The 21,765-nt window shown below is 49.9% G+C and overlaps 1 long non-coding RNA gene across 6 annotated transcripts in view; it reads left to right on the forward strand.

Moving 5' to 3' along the window:
• The window catches only part of LOC127487512 (uncharacterized), a 223,757-nt gene that overhangs the window by 31,272 nt on the left and 170,720 nt on the right, over window positions 1-21,765 (forward strand). For 5 of the 6 annotated variants that reach the window (XR_016230664.1, XR_016230666.1, XR_016230668.1 and 2 more), the window contains exon 2: window positions 17,702-17,790. This is a non-coding gene — a long non-coding RNA (uncharacterized LOC127487512). Of the gene's footprint in view, window positions 1-17,701; window positions 17,791-18,577; window positions 18,724-21,765 lie in introns of all 6 variants that reach the window. The other variant, XR_016230667.1, reaches the window with a different exon arrangement.

Consider the following 21,765-nt stretch of genomic DNA (forward strand, 5'->3'; position numbering starts at 1 on the left):
TGTCTCTTAGGTCCCTTTGTTCCATAGTGCAGTTTCACTCTCATATTTCCTTGTTGATTTCTGTCTGGATGATCTGCCCATTGACGAAAGTGTGGTGGTGTTTTCCATTATTACTGTGTTGTAACTTGTATCTCCTTCTAGATCTAATGAGGTTCTTTTTAAAATAAATCTGGGTGCTTTGTTGGTAGGTGCATGAGTGTCTGCAGTTGTCATCTCTTCTTGTTGAATTGATGCCTTGATCCTTAGGCAGTGACAGTCCTCTCTTTGCAGTTCTTGTCTTAGGGTCTGCCCTGTCAGATATCAGCCCTGTTGCTTGTGCTGATGTGTAGTTTCCTGTTTTTGTTTTTTAATTTCAGGAGTCTTCAATTCTTAATGTGTATTAAATTTCCTGATTTTTTTTCATTTATTGAACCAGTTTCTTCTTATCTGTTTATTTTGTTCGGAAGGCAGAGAGAAAAAGCACAGAGAGATCTCTCATCTGCTTGTTCCTGCCCCAGGCGTCCACAGCAGCTGAGGCTTGGCTAGGCCAATCCAGGAGCCAGGAACTAAATCTGGGTCTCCCACATGGGTGGCAGGGACTTGAGCTGTCATGACTGCCTTCCAAGGTGCTTTGGGGGAGTGAACCAGCAGATGGAAGACTCCCTCTCTTCCTTCCTTCTCTGTATATGGCAAGTAAGTAAAATAAACACACAAAGATGAACAATGTCAGATTGCTTCCTGGCATTTTCTGTCCCCGCCTGTCCCCTGGTAGGTTTCCTGTGTCAACTGTGATCACCAAAACCATGTTTCCCAGAGTCCACTTCCCTGTTCATGTCCCCGCCCCAGGGCCACGGGACACAGTTCCATGCCATGTCATAGGCAGAGGTGAAGTGGTTGCCATGATAAACTCATGCTCTGACAATCTACCAGGTAGTGCTACCTTGTACAGTGGCAGCCCACACACCTGTTGTCCCTTGTCACTGTGGACCTGAGCAGCCCTTGACCCTGCAGCTGCTCCGGCTTTCACTGCATCTGTTGTGTCCAGTACCCAGGGTGCACTAGGGCTGCAGCACTACAGTGAAGGGTGGTGGCGTCTCCTGCAGGTCCTGTGCTCTGAACCTGGAGGGCAGAGCAGAAAGCCACAGGTGTGGGTTTGGGAAGCCCCATGGGTTCAGAACAGCCTCATCTTTCCTGTGCACGCAGTTGCAGCAAGTTTCCTTCCTCACTGCCCTGCTGTCCCACACCCCACGTACACCCTGTTTGCTTTGTCTCTTGGTTCATTTTGACCCAGCTTCCCCGAGTTTGTTCTGTGCACAGCCCTTCTCTTTTCCCTGTAGACCTCGTGTGCTCATCAGCCACATCTCACCAGTATTTGTGGGTTTCCCTCCTTCACTTAATTCTGGGGTTTGTGGGAAAACCTTCTGTAAAGAGTTGAATTTGGGTCCTTGGGAAAACGTGTCTAGGTTCTAACTGCGGGACTGTGAATGGGATGTTATGTGGAAGAGAGTCTTGCAGGAATCCCTACCCTGAGAGACACAGAGATGGAGGCAGAGACTGGATTGTGAGAACCACCACAGCCATCTGCCGCTAAGGTGGAGGTGTGGTGCCGGTGCTGTGTCTGGCCTCCAGGGAGAGCCAGCCCAGCCGGCACCTGGACTGTGGACTTCTGGCCTCCAGGACTGAGGAACATGAATGTTCTGTGATGTCAGCTGCCACATCTGTGGATATTTGTCAGATCAGCCTGAGAAATCGAACCCCTCTTCTCCTGTCCTGAATGCGCATCATTGGCTCATTCATTCTTGTATTTTTGGTTAATCACTCATGTTGGAACTCTGTGTATTTAATTCTTGGATGTGTAGAAATGTGTTCATTCTACACAGGATGACCATTTTGCTGGCTTAAGGAATCAAAAACACCAAAGGCATTGTCCCTTGTTTTCTAGAAACTTGTGACGTTGGGCAGCTCTCGTTCTCTTCCTGTGAAGGACCGTCTTTCCTTCTTGGAGCTGTTGAAGGCTTGTGCTGATTGGCCTCAGTTGTGCAGACCACCCTGTGCTGTGGTGCCTGCCTCCCACACATGCGCTGTGCAGGGCCTTCAGCAGGCGGGGTGGGGGGAGGGGCAGGGATGGCAGTCAGGATCGCTGTCCTGCCTTGCCTCTCCCTCATCTCCTCCTACCATGCTCTTCCGCAACACTCCTGTGCATGAGGGATCAGCCTGTGTGGATTCTCCATGCCTTCACCATTTTCTTTATTTTCATAGCTATCAGATGCCTTTATTTTTAAATTTGCCCTTTGAATGTTGTCTGTTGTAATTTTTATTCTAGGGAGTTCTCTTTCCTTATTCTCTTATATTCCTCACTACCATTTTGAGTTTTTGTGTTTGTCTTAGCGAATCCAACAGCTCCACTGTCTGAGAGTTCTTTCTTTCTTTTCTGAGATTTATTTATTTATTTGAAAGGCAGAGTTAGAATTAGAGAGAGTGAGAATGAGAATCTTCCATCCACTGCTTCACTCCCCAAATGGCTGCAATGGCTAGAGCTGGGCTGATCCAGAGCCAGAAGCCAGGAGCTTCTTCCAGGTCTCCCATGTGGGTGCAGGGGACCAAGGACTTGGGCCATCTTCTACTGCTTTGCCAGGTACATTAGCAGGGAGCTGGATCTGAAGTGGAGCAGCTGGAACTCTTTAACAGGTGCCCCTATGGGATGCCAGCAATGCAGTTGGCAGCTTTACCCACTATGCCACGGGGCTGGCCCCTGAGTTATTTTTTATTAGAGGAATCTTTACAAAGTTCATGAAAGTTATGAAAAAGCTGCATGGATTTAGACACTTTCTGCACCAAAGTGAACTTCTGTTTTCATCTCGTTTTCCATGAACTTTTTGCAGACCCCTCATGTGGAAGTGTTTCATCCACTTTTCTGTCCTTCCTTTATTGTCTGTCTCCTCCGTACCCCTCCTCCTTTCCTTTCATCTGTATTTCACGCGTGACCGTTCCTGTTCAGTGGTGAGGACTCGGCATCTACCAGGAGCTCTGTGTGCAGGGCAGGGCTCTGCATCTGGCTGATGTCGGTGTTGACTTGGGGTGGGGGTCGGCCAGCCTGGCGCTCTGTAGGGCTTCCCCAGGTGTTCTGTGACCTCCAGCAGATGCTCTCTCCTGTTTCTTGGGTCCTAGCTGCAGGAGTTTGGAGGAGAGTGGGAGTGGATCTGGGTATGTGGCCTGGGTCCACTGTGCAGGGCACAAGGGCCTGTGAATCCCTTTCCTGCCATCTACCTTCAGCTGTGCTCGGGCCCTGGGTTTCTGCTTGCTGCTCCCTATGAGGCTGGTTGGGGCTGTGGAGGATCTTAGGGCTGTGTGGGATTGGAAGCCTATCTGCTTGTCCTCTAGCTCTGTGAGCTGACCAGTGCTGCCTTCCTGGTCTTCTTCTTTACCCCCATGCCCACCTCCTGGGTCCCCTCATTGACACAGGTGCACTGCTTTGCTCTTTCAGCCCCCACCTCTTTCTTTGTTTGCATAGAATTTGCAACCTCCCCACCATCTACAGCCCCATTCTCTCTGGTCTGTGTTACTTTTTAATTCCTTCTCGGAGATTCAGCAGCATCTCGGGTGGGTGGGAGGTTCCTGTGGTCACTTGCAGGCTTCTTGTGCTGCACTGCTGTATATCCCATGCTCTTGGCAAAGCCTCCTTACATCCCTGTGGGAACAGGCGGGGTGTGAATCCTTGCAATGCAGCAGGGTCTATACCACAGAGGACTGGTGCAGGGTATTACTGTCCTGGAGTGACCTGGGGGCAAATGCATCCTCAGTGCTTGCAGGCCGCCATTTGCTGGTGCAGAGCCCCTGGAACCCGTGCGTCCTGGCCTGTGTGCGCTGGCTCGGTCATGTCAGAGTACTTTTAGCTCCCAGCACTTCCACTGGCCTAAGCCTTGTGGCCTCAGGCGAGGGAGCCAACCCCCATTTCCAACACAGCAGGGCTGGGAGGCAGACAGCGCTCATCCCTGAGGAGCTTGCTGCTGGCTGGGAGGTCAGCACACACGCAAGTGATGCCTTACAGGAGGTGCCCGCTTCCCTGTGGGCACGGCTCCTCCAAGGGCATCTGCTCTGAGGGCATCTGCTTCTCTGTGGACATCCGCTTCTCCATGAGCATGGCTCTGCTGTGGGCACAGCTTCTCTGTAGACACAGCTCCTCTGAGGGTACAACTCCTCTGAGGGCATCTGCTTCTCTGTGGACATCCACTTCTCCATGAGCATGGCTCTGCTGTGGGCACAGCTTCTCTGCAGCCATCCACTTCTCCACGGGCATGGCTTCTCCTGTACCCCAGAGGCTGAGATATGCAGAGCTGAGCCTTTGTCCACCTTCCATCCCTGAGGCCAAGGGATCCTCCAAGGGCTCTGCCTGCATATGACAGGGTCAACCCCTGTGGTCTCCCAGGGACTGTGGAAGGGGCCCAAGAGGCCTTGAGGGGGTGGGATCTGAAGGGTACAGGAGGTCACTTTTGGCTTCTTCATGGCCTCCAGCTTCTCTCACAGTGACCTTCACCACGTGTTAAGAGATTTGCTGCAGCAGTCGATTCCTTCTGATGAAAAATGATGTTTATTCTCCATGAAGGTTGAGATAAACAGCCCTTGAAAGGGAGTGAGGTTTTGTCAGAGGATTTTTTTAATGAACAGGATAATGCCTATACGATTGTGCATTTTGTGTGCACATTTTAAAGTAATAAAGGCTTTGCAGAGTAAAATAAAATCCTTTAATTAGAAAGCATTTGCAGAAGCAAAATAGGAGATAACAGGCCCATCTGTGGGTGGAGAGCTCTGCCGGGCCTCCTCCGAGGCCTGAACCACAGTGCTCATGAGAGCTTCTCCACAAAAGTGGGCTCGCGGTGCAGGAGGTGGTGGCCCCGCCCACCATGCTGGACACGGGGCAGCCAGATGATGGCATCAGGGCAAAGGTTGTGTGTGTGCCCAGGAGGCAGGTGGGAGCTTGCAGACCAGGTCCCTCTACTGGATGCCTGACCAGGTTGCCTGGTGATGCGATGCTGGGGTCCTTGGGCCACACTCAGGGACCAGGGTGAGGTTTCAGCAGCCTCAGAGGACTGAGACCATCACAGGAACGAAGCGCCCGAGGTGGTGGAGTGGGCAGCGCTGGGATAGGGGTTGGGGGACAACCCCCGGAGTCGCAGGCAGATGAAGACCTCAGCAGCACTGACTCACCAGATCTGTGCTTGACTGTGGTGACTGCCCCACACGGACACTTGGTGGTCCTGCACGCATTCTCCATGGCTCTGCCACAGGAGGCATCTGCTGGGTGCAGCCGGAGATGCTGCTCCTTTCCTGCAGCACCCGGGATATAGGACGGGTCAGGAAAACCACAGCTGTTGCTGAGAAGGTCATGGCTAAAAGCCAGAACTCAGTCCCTTGCCCTTGCTGGTAGTTTCAGGAAGACCCAGAGAGTAAATGCACATGTGCCTGTCTGTGACTGATCTGGAGACTTCAGGGGGCTCCTGGGCTGAGGCGGCAGAGCTGGACGGCAGAGCAAGCCAGAATCACACAGAAGAGCACAGATTCGTTATGGCTGCCAGTGTCTGGGCCTGGGCTGCACTGCCTCCACTCTCCCACCCGTGCAGATGCCACCAGTCAGTACTGGCTTTGTCACTGGGGCTGTTGGATACTCACAATCTAACCGCCCATGGCCAGCTCAGATGGGGCAGGGCACGGTCACTTCACACTCCAAGAACTCAGCGTGTGTTTTGGGGCCACTGGAAAGATGACCTCACCCCACATTCCTCTGAGTAGGCCCATCAGGGGTACCTGCTTTCTACCGCCTGTAACCCGTTCTCCTTTGAAAGGCTCTGCGCATGAAGATGCTCCAGAAAGGGCCAAGTGGAAACTCAGCCTCTGACACCCTAGGAAATGAGACTTTGAATTCCAGGCCACATTGATCATTGGCCAGAACCAGAGCAGCTTTTCAAGTCTGTCGTCAGCTGAAGGTTCATAGCTGAACAGAAACTCACCTGAGTGTGAGGCTTGCTGGGCAGAGGAGTGAGGAGGTGCCAGGAGGGTCCTGGAAGATGTGGCCTGGCAACAGCCCCCAAGGGTATGCACATCCTTTCTGGGTCCTGAGGACACAAACACACGAGCTGATCCGGAGCTCTGTGAGGCAGGACAGTGAGAGGCTCGGTGGGCTGCACAGACAAGGGCTCTCCATTACTGCTATCAGGGGGGCACTGAGCAGTGGATGAGTTGGGCCAGATGCATCTCACGATCTGTGTTTCTCTGAAGTCAGCCATTCTAGAAGACGGAGAGATCCAAGATTCTGTGATTCCCCCACGAAGCTCTATCCTCCCAAGCTGTTCCCAGTCTGACCACCCTGCACACTTTCCCCTCCTGCTGCAGGCCAGTCTGCCTCTGTTGCCTGGAGAGCAGCCACGTCTCCAGTGGTCTCTAGATAGTTCTGCTGGTGCCGCCTTTGTGGTACATCTGCTGTAGAGCTGGCACCTTCCCAACTGTGTTTCAGTCCACAGCGCTCTGCTCTCAGACCTTCTGTTCTTTCCCACCATCCTCTGCAGGGAACCAGTTGAGGCCCCATGACACCTGTGTCTGACTCCACTTCTGCTCAGTTGTGCTCTGGCTCCTCAGTGGTGCCCTGAGCCTGTTCATGCTGTTGGAAGTGCCCCTTGAGGTTGTCTCCACCTAGGAAGGCAACTTCTTCCATTGCTTTCCCAGGCACATTAGCAGGGAACGGGATTGGAAGTAGAGCAGCCAGTACTCAAACTGGTGCTTGTATGGGATGCCAGCATCTCAGGCTTAGTTTGCTAACTTCTTCTTAGTTTGCAACTTCTTCTCTGCCTGTGGCTTATTTATTCAGTTCCCTGAAACAGAACAACTCACATTCACCTGTTACAGAGTGACAGAGAGAGAAAGAGAAAGAGCGAGCGAGCAAGTGAGAGCGATGTCTTCCATCTGTTGGTTCACTCTCCAAGTGGCCACAACAGCCAGGGCTGGGCCAGGCTAAACCCAGGAACTCCAGTTGGGTTTCCCACATGGGTGGCAGTGGCCTAAGTACTTGGGCCATCTTCTGCTGCCTTCCCAGGTACATTAAGGGGCAGCTGGATAAGAAGCAAAGTAGCTGGTACTTGAACCAGCTCTCTGACATGGGATGTCCAAGTCATAAGGGGCTGGCCACCAATGTTGGCCCCAGGGTCACCTCTTTAGAGAGATGGCCTGTCCATGTAAAATCTTCATCATTCTTGTGATGCTTAAACTCTTTATTTTAACTCCTAGCACTTAGCACTGCCTGAAATTGCACCATTACTTACTTGGTTGCTTCTTGTGATCTATGATTCCTGGGAAATTGAGAGCCATGTGTTGGCAGGAACTTTGTCTTCATCTTAGCCTGAGTGACGAGGGTCACAGCTGGCACTTAGTGACCCTGAGCAAATGCTGGTTAGATAGATGCTAAATTATCCACAGATGGGTCAGAGAAAGAGACACCTGAGTACATCAAAGTAAAGAATAAGGTCTAGTTAATACATTTAGTAAAACTAATAAATTCAATCAATAAGTTCAATAACATAAATTTATCTAAATTCCTAGATGGACAGGAGCTCCCCGCAGATGCTTGGTTCTAAGAAGTTGAATCAATTCCAGGGAAGGATAACTGAGTAGAGGGGTATGAAGGCCTGACCCAGTGTTCTATACATCCTGGTTCTATGAGGAACAGGACACACTGACTCACACGGGAAACCTGGAGGAGGCTCTAGGCTCCTGTCTTCAGATCAGCCCAGCTCCAGCTTTTGCGGCCATTTGGAAAGTGAACCAGTGGATGGAGGACTTCTTTCTCTCTCTCTCTGCCTCTGCCTCTCTGTAACTCTGCTTTTCAAATAAACAAACCTTTTTTTTAAAAAAATAAAATATAAATGTAAAGGTAATGGATCTATAGAAGCTGAAACAATTTTGGGAAGAAAAGGCACACTACTGATGTTACTGTATAGTTATAGTAATTAAGACAATATGGTTTTGGGGCTGGCACTGTGGCGCAGCAGGTTAAAACCCTGGCCTGAAGCGCTGGTGTCCCATATGGGCACCAGTTCTAGTCCTGGCTGCTCCTCTTCCAATCCAGCTCTCTGCTATGGCCTGGAAAAGCAGTAGAAGATGGCCCAAGTCCTTGGGCCCCTGCACCCACGTGAGAGACCCAGAAGAAGCTCCTGGCTCTTGGCTTTGGATTGGCGCAGCTCCGGCTGTTGCAGCCATCTGGGGAGTGAACCAGTGGATGGAAGACCTCTCTCTCTGTCCCTACCTCCCTCTGTAACTCTGCCTTTCGAACAAATAAAATAAATCTTTTTTAAAAAAAGACAGTATGGTTTTGGTAGAGGGACACAGAGATCAATGAAACAGAACAAAGAAGTCAAAAATAGACACACACAGGCCAAAGTAATTTTTATTACTGAAGGGAAATTTCTATAACGAAACCAGTTTGAAGTGAGAAATTCAGTGTTTTTTAATAGCCATCTCTTTCTACTTCTAAAATGTTTTTATCACTCTCATATAAAATTTGTACTCCTTCCTTCCAGCCTGTGGCAGCTGCCAATCTGCTGTGTCTCAATGGACTTGATTATTTCACACGTATCCATGCTTCATTCCTTTTCATGAATGATTACTATTCCATCATACAAACACACCATGATTTGTTCAATCTGTCATCTGCTAATGGACATTTGGGTTGTTTCCACCCTTTGGCAGCCATCAACTGTGCTGCTGTGACGTTCTATTACAAGAATTTGTATTAACGGTATTTTAAAAATACTTTGTACATATTAATATACCTAGGAGTGAAATTGTTTAGAAATGCAGTAATTCTATGTTTAACTTTTTAAGGAACCATAAATTGTCTTTCACATTGGCTGCACCATTTTATATCCCTTCTATCTATGCATAAGGATTTCAGTCTATCCACACCATTGTCAGCAATTCTTATTTTCCATTTTTCCTTTATTTTCATTTCACTTGAAAGGAAGAAAGAGATGGAGAGAAATTTTCCACCTAGTTCATTCCCCAAATGCCTCCAACACCCAGGGCTGGGCTAGGCTGAAGCCAGGAGTCTGGAGCTTAGTCTGGGTCTTCCAGGTGGATGACAGAGACACAGGTACTTGAGCTGTCACCTGCTGTCTCCCAGGGTGTGCTGGATCTGAAGCATAGTAACCAGAACCAGCTGGATCTGAAGCACAGTAACCAGAACCAGCTGGATCTGAAGCATAGTAACCAGAACCAGCTGGATCTGAAGCACAGTAACCAGAACTGGAACCAGGCACTCTGATACAAGATTCAGGTGTCCCAAGTGGCAGTTTAACAACTGTACCATTGTTCCGCATGCCTACCCCTCAAGTTAATTATTGAAATGTGCCATGTGGTTGAAGTCGAATTTCCCTTCCCTTCCCATGCCCCCCCCCCCATTTTTTTGCCTTTGAAGATCCAGTCACCCCAGCATCAGTTGTTAAACAGACTATATTTCCCCATTGTTGGTCTTGATATCCTGATCATAAGTGGACTGATTTATTGTATTCTCAGCTTGAGCCCATTGGTTTATAGGTCTATTTTTATTCCATAGCAACTATTTTCATTACTGTTGCTTTTTTAAGTTTTGAAAGTGGTGTGTGAATTCTCCTATAGCTGGTTCTTTTTCAAGTTTTTTTTTAAAGATTTATTTTTTTATTTGAAAGTCAGCGTTACACAGAGAGAAGAGAGGCAGAGAGAGAGAGAGAGAGAGAGAGAGAGGTCTTTCATCTGATGGTTCACTCCCCAATTGTCTGCAATGACTGGAGCTGTGCTGACCCGAAGCCAGGAGCCAGGAGCCTCCCCTGGGTCTCCCATACGGGTGCAGGGGCCCAAGGACTTGGGCATCTTCTACTGCTTTCCCAGGCCATAGCAGAGAGCTGGATAGGAAGTGGAACAGCCAGGAATAGAACCGGTGCTCATATGGGATGCCAGCACTTCAGGCCAGGGCTTTTAACCCGCTGCGCCACAGCGCCATCCCCTCAAGTTTATTTTGGCTATTCAGAGTTTCTTGAAATGTCATATAAATTTGAGAATTAGATTTTTCCCTTTCTGCCATAAAGGACATTTGTATTTTGATAGGCATTTCATTAAATTTACAGATCACTTTGGGAAATTTTGCTGTCTTTCCAATATTAAGTCTTCTAATTCCATGAATGTGGGATGTATTTTCATTTAGAGCTTTAATTTCTTTTCTTTTTTTTTTTTTTTTTGACAGGCAGAGTGGTCAGTGAGAGAGAGAGAGACAGAGAGAAAAGTCTTCCTTTTTCCATTGGTTCACCCTCCAGTGGCTGCTGCGGCCAGTGCACCGTGCTGATCTAAAGCCAGGAGCCAGGTGCTTCTCCTGGTCTTCCATGCAGGTGCAGGGCCCAAGGACTTGGGCCATCCTCCACTGCACTCCCGGGCCACAGCAGAGAGCTGGCCTGGAAGAGGAGCAATTGGGACAGAATCGAGTGCCCTGACCAGGACTAGAACCTGGGATGCTGGTGCCATAGAAGAAGGATTAGCCTATTGTGCCGCGGCTCCGGCCATAAATCTTCAATTTCTTTAAGAATGGTTTTATAGTTTTCAATATGCAAAAATCTCACATCTTGGTTAAATTTATCCTTAAATATTTTATTTTATGCTATTATCAATAGAATATAAAAATACTTCTTTTTGGGCTGATCATTGTTAGTGTATAGAAATACAATTAATTTTACAATTAAATTAAGAAAGAAATGGGAATCCTTGCATTTTCTGTGATGGGGAAGCTTTCAGTCTTTCACCGAGGAGTATGGCATTAGCTGTGGGCTTTTCACATATGCCCTTTATCATGTCTATTCCCAACTGTCTAAGTTTTCTCAATCATGAAAATGTATTGGATTTTGTCAAATGGGCTTTGGCCAAGATGGCGGAATAGTGAGGGCGCGCACCGATAGTCCGGGAAAATTTAGTTTAATAAAAGGGGAGTTACGGTAGCCGCAGAAAAAAGAACCAGGAAAAAATTGCACGGGAATCGTGTATCGGAGGACCTACTGGGAGAACAAGGTCGCCCACCGCGCGGAAGCCAAGTCGCGGGACCGAGCCGCAGAAGCCCCAGTGCTCCAAGGGGAGTGCATGCCACACAGACAACAGCGGGGAGACTTGGGACGCTCAGGGCTCCGAGTCCACACATCGGCGCTGGAAGGGGAGGTGAGCTCAATAACCCGAGACATTGGTGGGGAAATGGGGGTCAGAATCTAGAGGGGGGCCGGAAAGTGCAGCAAACTCACTACCGGAAAGAAGGAAAAAAAAAAAGCTTCGGGGTTTCTCTTCCCCCTAACCTTGCAAAGGTTACAAGGCTGCAAGGCTAGAATTCCCAAGAGACAAAGAGCAGGCCTGCTCTCTGGATTTACATATCAATGGGGGAGAGCTAAGGAACTGAGTCACTACAATTCAGTAGCCTAGGCAACCCAGTGGGAGTCCAGAGGAGCCAAAGACTGGAAGCTAAATACCATCAATTCTGCACAGCCGTGCCCTGCGGTGTTACTTACCCCCTGAATAAATAAAATAAATAAATAAATAAAAAGAGAGAGATTTACCACGCATAACCTGAGGGTGTCACCTTTGCACACCCTTAACCTGGAAGAACCAGGCAGAGCTCTCAGGCCACACCCATCTCAAGCCTCCAAGGCTCCTCCAACAGCAGGCAGTCCACTTAACACGGACACAGTATTAAAAAAAAAAAAAAAGAAAAAAACGCACAGTGACGCAAGAAGAATTAACTATGCCGAGTAACAAACACAGAAATAGAGGGAGCAAGATCAACGATGACACTATGATGCCTCCAAATAAGCAAAACACCCCAAGCCAAGAGTATGAAGATGATGAGATAGAAGAAATGCAAGATACGGATTTCAAAAAATTTATGATAAGAACATTTAGAAGTTTTCAAAAGCAAATCCTTGAACTACAGAAATCCTTAATGGACAAGATTGAAAATCTCTCTCGTGAAAACGAAATTTTAAGGAAGAGTCAAAATGAAACTCAGAAACTAGTAGAACAGGAAAGTGTTATAGTGAAGAGAAATCAAAATGAAATGAAGAGCTCAATAGATCAAATGACAAACACATTAGAAAGCCTTAAAAACAGAATGGGTGAAGCAGAAGAGAGAATATCGGACTTAGAAGATAGAGCACAGGAAAACATACAGTCAAACCAAAGAAAAGAAGAGGAAATTAGAAACCTAAAAAATATTGTTGGGAATCTACAGGATACTATCAAATGGGCTTTCTTCTCTCTGCAGAAGCAGAGAGAGAGAGAGAGAGAGAGAGAAAGAGATCTTCCACCCATCTGCTGGTTCACTTTCCATATGGCCGCAACAGTTGGAGCTAAGCCAATCTGAAGCCAGGAGCCAGGAGCTTCTTCCAGGTTTCCCATGTGGGTGCAGGGGCCCAAGCACTTGGGCCATCTTCCACTGCTTTCTCAAGCCATAGCAGTTCTGGATCAGAAGTGGAGCGGCCAGATCTTGAACCGGTGCCCATATGAAATGCTGGAACTGCAGGTGGTGGCTTTATCTGCTACGCCACAGTGCTGGCCCCTAAATGACTTTCTTCATTGACTGAGAGGATCATATATTTTCCTCTTTAATATAGTGTATTCCACTGACTGTTTTTCACATGTTGCACAGCTCTTGCACTCCTAGCATAAGTCCTACTTGGTTGTTACATAACCCTTTGAATATGCTTCTGGATTAAAAAGGTATTTTGTTGAGGATTTTTATATCTATGTGAATTTTCATAAGGGACAGTGGCCTGTAGTTTTGCTTTCTTGTGATGCCTTTCCCTTTGCTATCAGAGTAGTGCTGGTTTTATAAAATGAGTTAGTGCCTTCATTTTCTATTTTGGCAGAATTTCAGAAGAATCAGTGTTAACTGGCACAAAGAACTTGAAACATATGGGCATGAGAGGTCTTCAAAAAGTTCATGGAAAATATATTATGAAAAAATGATATATAGATGTCAGCATTTTTGTACCAAAATAGGCTTATCTTTTAATTCTATTTTCCATGAATTCTTTGAAGTATTCTTGAGTTTTATTTTCTCAGTGGTTACCCTGAGAATCAAAATTTGCATTTTAAATTTTACAAACTCAAGTTTTGGTTAACACCATCCTGGCTTCACTAGGTTGTCCTTACAGCCCTTCCTCCACTCTCCCCACCCAAGTGTTACCATCACAAAGTACACCATATTACCTTTGTGAGGTCATTCAAACAGATTTCTCATTATTTATTCATCTGCTTTTTAAAATTTTTCATTTATTTGAAAGAGTTGCAGTGAGAGGTAGAGACACACAGAGAAAGGTCTTCCATCTGCTGGTTCTCCCCAAGTGATCTCAATATCTCAATGGCTGGAACTGAGCCAATCTGAAGTCAGGAGCCAGGAGCTTCTTCCAGGTCTCCCACGTGGGTGCAGGGGCCCAAGGACTTGGGCCATCTTCTGCTGCTTTCCCAGGCCATAGCAGACAGCTGGATTGGAAAAGGAGCAGCCGGGACTAGAACCAGTGCCCATATGGGATGCTGGCACTGCAGGCCAGGGCTTTAACTCGCTGAGCCACAGCGCTGGCCTCATCTGTGTTTAGTACCAAAATATTATATGATGCCAGTATTATTACCTTGCATCATTTCCAGTTACTGGTCAGTATCCTTTCATTTCAATCCCAAAGACTTTCTTTTGCATTTCTTGTAGGGCAAATCTATGGTAACAAACCCTCTGCTTTTATTTATCTAGGAATATTTAAATTTCTTCTTTGGAACAGCAGTTAAGACACTTTTTAGAATGCCTGCATTCCATTTTAGATGCCTGGGTTTAAGTCTCAGCTCTTCTTCTTCTGAGTCCAGCATCCTGCTAATGTATACCCTGGGAGGCAGTGGTGAAAGCTCAAGTACTTGGGTTCCTGTCACCCATGTAGGAGATCCAGGTTGAGTTTGGGACTTCTGGGTTTAGCAATGTGGTGGGCGTTTGAGGGAGTGAACTACCAGATGGAGGATCTCATTCTGTCTCCATCTCTCTTTCCCTGTCTCTGCCTTTCAACTAAATATGACATTTTTAAAATTAAATTTCTCTTTTTGTTTGGCAGGGTAGTTTTTCTGGGTATAGAATCTTGGTTGACAGTTTCTTCTTTCAGCATTGTAAATTTCTCATCTCATTGCCTTCTGCATTCCATAATTTTCACTAATAAGTTTATTTTCAATCATACTGAGATCCTTTGTAGGCAGTGTTTTCTCTTGATGCTGTCAAGATTCTCTTCCTTGTGACAGTCTGACTATAATGTGTCTCAATGCAGATATTTTTGTTGAGGTTCTTGGACACTTGTAGATTGATGTTTTATTAAATTTAGGAAGATTTGGCCATTATTTATCCAAATATTCTTTCCACTTTCTCTGTATCCTCTCTCTTTATGTATATATTGGTGAGCTTGCTGTGGTCATAAGGGTCTTCTATTCTCTGAATTTTCTTCATTTTTTTCTTTAAAAATTTTTTAGCTTCTAACATATTCAGTGTGGTTCATAGATACAATTCAAAGAATAAGACATCCTCTCTCCCTCCCTTTCTTCTTCCTCCTCCCCCGTCTCTTTTTCTTGTCTTTCTTTTCCAATTCATACACTTTATAATTATCTTCAAGTTTGCTGATTCTTTCGTCTTCATGTTCATATGTACCTTTCCAGTATTGTACTTCTAACATTCATAATTTATATCATAATTTATCTTTACTGATATTTATTATTTGACAAAGCATAATTTTCCTGGTTTCCTTTAATTATTTGACCTCAGTTTCATTACTTAAGATGGTCTTACAGTATTTAGTGAGTGCAGTGTGTAGAGACATTTTTCAATTGCTTTGTAATTTTCCAGTGAATGGCTGAACTTTCTTGGTTCTTTGAATGCAATGAAGAATAATCTTTTGTTGAAAACAGGACATTTTACATTATACGATGGTAACTGTAGAAATCACATTTCTTCTTCTCCCCAGAACTTGATCTTGATGCATATTTTTGAGTTTTTGTTTCATTTAGAGACTTTTCTAAGCTACTTTTTTTTTGTAGAAACTGTATACTTTGTTGTATTTGGTCACTGAAGTCCCTGTTCCACTATTTTAGTGGTCTGTTGGTGATTTGGGAGAGATTTCCTTCAATGCCTGGAGTCCAAACAAACAGCAAACTAAATCTCTCTTTGTCTTTGTAGGTTGGCTCTATGTTGGAGTGTTCTGCTCACATCTCTGCCTTAACCTTCACTTTTAATTTGCACAGTGACTAAACACCAGGCAGAACTGGAAGCTTAGGGTCTCCTCAGGTGTTTTGTTTAATTTTTAAGATAGAGGGAATGTGAGAGAGAAAGAGAAATCAGAGACAGAGTTCCCACTTGCTGGTTCACTCCCCAAATGCCTGCAACAGCCAGGGCTGGGCAGGGGCTGAACCTGGGAGCTGGGAATGCAATCTACATTTTCCACATGGGTTGCAGGAACTCATCACTTGACTTATCACTACTGCCTCACAGGATCTGCATTAGGAGAAAGTTGGAGTCAAGATCTGGAGCTGGGAGTTGAAGCCAGGAACTGTAATGTGGGATGTGGTCATCTTAACCACTAGGCTAGATGCCACTCATGTTTCTGCAAGCATGCAGCTCCGTGGACGTGCATGGCTTTCTTGTCTCCTTGGGGACCATGGGAGCTTTACACATCCCAAATTCTCCAGGTGTCTCCTTCCCGAGTCTCTTCCTTCCTGTGGTTTTGGTTCTTTCTCTTTCTCTTTTTTTTTTGACAGGTGGAGTGGACAGTGAGAGAGAGACAGAGAGAAAGGTCTTCCTTTTTCCATTGGTTCACCCTCCAATGGCTGCTGCGGCCGGCATGCTGCGGCCGGCATGCTGCAGCCGGTGCATCGCGCTGATCCAAAGCCAGGAGCCAGGTGCTTCTCCTGATTGCCCATGTGGGTGCAGGGCCCAAGGACTTGGGCCATCCTCCTCTGCACTCCTGGGCCACAGCAGAGAGCTGGACTGGAAGAGGAGCAACTGGGACAGAATCCGGCGCTCTGACCAGGACTAGAACCCGGGATGCTGGCACCGCAGGCAGAGGATTAGCTTATTGAGCCGCGGCGCCAGCCTCTTTTTTCTTTTTTAAGATTTATTTATTTTTTTGAAAGGCAGAGTTACAGAGAGGTAGAGGCAGAGAAAGAGTTTTTTATATGCTGGCTCACTCCCCAGATGGCTACAATGGCTGGAGCTGTGCCAATCTGGAGCCAGAAGCGAGGAGCCTCTTCTTGGTCTCCCATGTTGGCACAGGGGCCCAAGGACTTGGGCCATCTTCCACTGATTTCCCAGGCCATAGCAGGGAGCTGGATCAAAAGTGGAGCAGCTGGGAATTGAAATGGCACCCATATGGGATGCTGGTGCTGCAGACCTGGGCTTTATCCTGCTGTGCCATAGTGCCAGCCCCTTTTCCTTCCTGTGGTTTTGGTACATGTATTGCTTTCCTTGACTTTCATCTCTTGCCCCTGATGCTGTGGCTGGTACATTTACCTTTAAGTTCTTCAAAAAAAATACCACCTGGATAACTGATTCAGTCCTGGGGAAGCTCCAAGTTCCTTGAAACCAATGCAAGTCTTTGAGTTGATTTTTTAGGGAGCCATCAGGTAGATGAAACAACCCCTGATCCTGACAACAAAGTTCAGGCTGGATCCTGTGTTCCCAGCAAGTTGTACCAGGAATGGGGGTGCCATCATTGCAGTTGCCATGGAGCTGGGGAGGGAGAGGGGGATGGCAGCAGGTAAGTTAAATGTCAGCAATGGATACTCAGTAGCTTCTTCCTTCTTTAATAAATGTTTTCCAGGTTGTTAAGATTAATCGCTGCTTTAGTGTATGGTTTTGTTTCTATAACATTCTTGAGGTGAAAACAGATGAGCGGCTTCCAGGTGTAGGCATGGGGAGGGCAGAGGTTGAGCCATGCCAAGGCCTGTAAAACCCCGGCAACCTCCCACCTCGGACACAGGAAGTCATGAATAGATTTTTGGGACCCAAAAAATCAAAAATCAGAGTTAGAGGTTGGCCTCCTTTGGGGCTCCCCAGGGGAAACCAAGGGCCCCTATGAGAAGCCCAGTGTTAACTCCGTGGCACGTCAAGGAGGCCAAGATGGAGAGATGTTTCCAGAGGGCAGGGTCTGGACAAACGGCTGAGACAGGCAAGCTGGTTCTCTGTGCATGTGGAGGGAGTCACATGTTGGTCTGGAGAGTCCTCCACACCCCAGTGAGGTCTCAGGGGTGCTGTGAGGGCCACAGGAGTTGGCACGTCTCTGCAGAGCGTCACACTTGGGGCAGGTAGCCACACTGAGGACTTGAACACACAGGCTTGGCTGATGTCACAGGAGGCCAGAGGGCCAACTGCTCTTGTGGATCCATATGGCCCACATGGGCAAAGTCCCTCTCCACCTCCAAACCCAGAGCATTCCAGAGGCTGTGCCACATGCAGAACAGCTACAGGGGGAGAGGGAGGGGGCGGGGGAGGGAAGGGGGGAGAAGCAGTAAGGGGAGAGAGCCGTGGTAGCTCTGGGTGAGAGGCCAAATCCTGCCCAGCCTTTGTGGGCTAGAGCGGAGTGGGAGTACAGGCTGCTTTGTTGGAATGGCCAGCTAGCTGAGTTCCTAACATGTCATTTTTCCTCCCAATAAACAGGTATAAAGGTAGAAGATTTAAGCACTGAAGAAAAACAAAACAAAGGGCATGGTGTGTTTTCCACTACTACAATGGAACCCACGGTCTGGGTAAGTTGTAAATGAGAGACGTTTGTTTGGCTTGGGGTGGTGGAGGCTGGGGTCCAAGTTTGGGTGGTGACATCGGCTATACTCAATGACAGCGCCACTGGGCATGCCTGGTGTAGAGGGAGGGAGGGCGGACACAGGGCTGAGCTCCTCCTCTTCACTAGGAACCCACTCCTGTGGCAACTGACCCGCTCTCGTTCTGCAGGCAGGGTCTGTTCACGCGTGAGGGGCCCCCACGGCCCGCTCACCGCTCACAGCTCCCTGTTCACCTGCAGTATGCACCCGGCCTCTCCGCAGAGGCACTTGCCGCTAACATCTCTATGATTCTTTCCCCAAGAAGTATTAACTTATTTTCATACTTAGACACAAAAGGTAAAACCTGCAGCGCTCCCAGTGCTTCCTCTGCCCGTTTTCCTGCCCCAACTGCTCTGAGAATCTTCCCACAGCACTCCCTCTTCCTCTTGTGTGGGGCCTCGCCGCCCCCGATCACGTGACCGGCCCCTCCCGTCTATGAGCGGGACACTCCGGCTGTCTCTGTTCTTTCCTGTTCCCATGTCAAAAGCAAACTGCAGTGCACATCTCTCTCTGCTGCGATTGTTGCTGTGTAGCTGCACGAGGCACAACTGCACGGATTCTGGGTTCAGAGGGCACTGTGCGCTCCGCGTGCACACTCAACGCTAACAATCTCCTCTGTCCAGAGAATAAAGCGCACATCTCCTTCTTGCACTTACCTTGGTTTCAGCGGTCCATCATTTTTCTGTTTCCACATCTTATCTGTAATCTCCTTAAGGCAGGAATAGAACTCGGTCACTTGCTTAACTCATTGCCCTTGACAAATGCTCCGCACTTGACTGGATCCGCGCGTTTTATGAGGAGGAAGGAAATGAGCAGGAAAAATGCACCCAAGGAGAGCGCACGCGTCCAAACCAGGACGAGGTAGGAACCCCGGGCAAAGCCGGGCAAGCGCTGGCTGTTCCCCGACTCCCCTCCTCCCAGCCGGCTGTGTGCCGGGAGCCCTGCGGCGGGCGCAGTCCTCCCTCCTGGGCCTCTCGGCCCCAGTGTTGCCAGCCGTCTGTCTGGTGACCTGCAGAGGAGACCCGAGAAGGTGCCCCAGCCAGGCGATGGCGGAGTCCGCAGGAGCGCAGGAACCAGACGGCTCCCGGCAGGGACACTCCTGGTGGAGGGAGGGCTCTGTCAGCCCGGCACGGGGAGAGCCGCGTGGGCGTCCAGTGCGGGCAAGCGGAGCCCGGCCCCTCCTGCGGCTGTCCAGGCCGAGGAGGAGCGAGGGCCTCCAGGCCCGGGTGCCTGCCCGCAGCCGCAGCCGCACCCCGGACAGGCGAGCACAAGCGCACAGGCACACAGGGCGCGGGCGGCCTCCTGGCGCTCGCGCTGCCCACGGCCGCCTCAGAGCCGGCCGCCTCAGCCTCAGAACCTGCGGCAGCCAGGCCGAGAGAGGAGAAGGCGAAAGGGCTTCTGGGAAGTGTCGCTCGGGAAAGGGTGTGGCCCCGCGGACCTGTCTGTCATCTCGGGACCGCCCTGGGGAAGCCTGTTCCCCGGTGGGGGGTGGTGGTGCGGCCTGCTTCTCTCAGCCCCCAAGCCTGGTGGCCCTGGAGCCGGGCTTGATTCTGAAGTGGCCCGTGTGTGGCCCGGCTGGCTCCCTCCCTGGAAGCCTGGCCTTCATCCAGGGTGATTGCCCGGGGTGGGGGTTGGGGGTCCCTCATGCTGACCCTCGGCGTGCGATCGTGGCCCTGGTCAGCCGCGGCTGTTTCTGCTCCTGCGTGGAGGCTGACGCCCAAGTCTCATTCCGTGCGGAGGCGCCGTGTGTGCCCGGAGCCTGGACCCTCCTCCCATCATTCTGCAAGGTCCGCTGTCAGCGCAGAGCCCTGTTTGCTGGCAGGGGTGCGTGCCCCTGGGTACCCTGACAGCCAGGATGTGCGTGTCGGCTGGGCTGGCGTTTGCTCTGCCCCCTGGGGTCCATAGTGGCAGGCTTGGAAGGACAGGATGAAAGACCTTGTCGGTCCCTGGAATCCGGCTGCGGGGGACGCCTCCGCTTGAGGATGCCCTTCCTGGCGTGGCAGGTTGGCAGGTTGTCCGGAGGGCGGGATTTGGGAAATTGCGGCATTCTCTCCTGGCTGTACGGGCCGCCGCTGCCTCGCGAGCCCGACCCTCTAAGTCCTGCATGCCCAGCGAGGGGCCACGCCATGGGCTGCCACCTCATTTCTGTCCCTTCCCTTATTTCGCCCCGAGGGCACCTGGGTCAGGTAGAAGACAGGAAGTGCTGTGGCCCATCTCCCTAACGCCCGCGGGGAGCCCGGCCTTGTAGCCACCCCAGGACTGCCAGCCTGTGGGAGCGTCCGGGAGAGTTCTTCCATCTTTGTCTGGGCTCAGCGTGGCTTTCGCTGGCTTGCGCTATGTAAATAAAATTGCAAGTTAACTGCAGTGTAGCTGGGGCTCCGTTCTCAGTTGTGTGGAATTAGCTCTTGATCTGCAGGCTCTGCGACTTTGGGACAGTTGTCCCGAAAGGAGGGGGACGCTTGACCATGGCCTGGTCGGAAGGAGCAGGGCTGGGGACGGTGCTGTGACGGAAAAGACAAAACAACCTCCCTGAGACACAGCCGCACATTTCACTTCCCTGTTTAGGTGCGGGCCTGCAGCGCTTCCAACTGACCTCACCAAGGCCCTCCTCCCTGGGCACCTGTCCACCTCTCCCATCCTCTGCAGGCCGCGGTCAGTGGCAGAGCTCTGGTGTCTGGTTCTGTGCCCTCTCTGGGGTGAGAGAGGAGACTGGCTGTGTAAGTCTTCGGTGGGAGCCTGGACGCTTTTCCAGTCTAAGCTCTGCCTGCTTGCTTTCTTGGTTTGTAAAATGAGTCAAGGCCACTGCTGCAGCAAAAGGAGACCCAGGCTGTGGATGTGTCAAGTCACTCGTGTCAAGTCACTCATCTGGGGGGAGGTGTGGACCTGAGTCCAGCGTGGCTCCAAATCAGTAGTTCCTAGATGACAGTGGCTTGAGGTCTCCCCTGACCAAGGGCTGCTTCCAGCAGGACCACACACAGGCAAGGGGCCAGGGCCAGGGCTGCACTGGGTCTCCAGACCGCGTTCGCAGCTAGTGTCCCCGAAGGCTGTGCCGTGGAGTTTAGGAGAGCAGCTGATGATGAAGGCAGGCCTTGCGTGTCACTAAACCTATGGGGATGCAGGGAGAGAAGCGGATGTCAGTGGGCACGGCTCTCGTCCCCCACAAACGGTGGCCCCGCCTCGGCCTCACACCAGGCGCAGGCACTTACAAGGCACTTACAAGCCGAGGATGGGACATGGGAATAACTAAGAAATTATGATGGGGAATCAATGCCATCAAGGAGTCCACAGCATCTAGTGGGAGGGAGCTGGGAGCCAGGGCTCTCACGTCTCCTGGTGGGGCCTTGGTTGGGGACCTGGTTAGGTGGCCATGGTGTAAACCCAGGACGGGTGGGGATAGCACCGGGCACATAGCCAAGCACTGCCAGTATGGTGCACCTTGCCTTCCTTCACACCAGGGAAGCCTCAGGGCCGGGGGTGTCGAGCCCCTGGCCTTACTCCTGCCAGCAGGCCAGCCTCAGCACACCTCGGGGCCATCTCAGCTGCTCACCCACCCTTCTGGGATCGAGCAGTGCTTTTAGAGCTGTTTGTCCTTCCCACAGCATGAGGGGCGTGGGCTAGCCCCCGAGAGCGTGGCTGTGTGAGACGCTGGACACCTGGTGCCTGTGCCCACCTGTGACCATGTGAGCTCCTCTCCTGTCCCTGTGGTTGGGGCCTGTTCTGCAGAGCCAGGGGCCTTGATTCCTGCAGAGCAGCCCTGGGGGTGCTCAACATTGCAGGCTCCCCTGACTCGAGAGTCGGAACAGTGGGGGAGTCCTGTGTCTCGTGGCCACAGCACCACCAGTGCCACATGTGGCCTTCTGGGGAGGACGCGGTCTCCTGACTTCCCAGGGCTGAGACCGTGAT

The sequence above is a fragment of the Oryctolagus cuniculus genome, chromosome 2 (genome assembly GCF_051225735.1).
Source record: "Oryctolagus cuniculus isolate XC-2025 breed Fujian yellow rabbit chromosome 2, ASM5122573v1, whole genome shotgun sequence".
Classification (NCBI taxonomy): Eukaryota; Metazoa; Chordata; class Mammalia; order Lagomorpha; family Leporidae; genus Oryctolagus; species Oryctolagus cuniculus.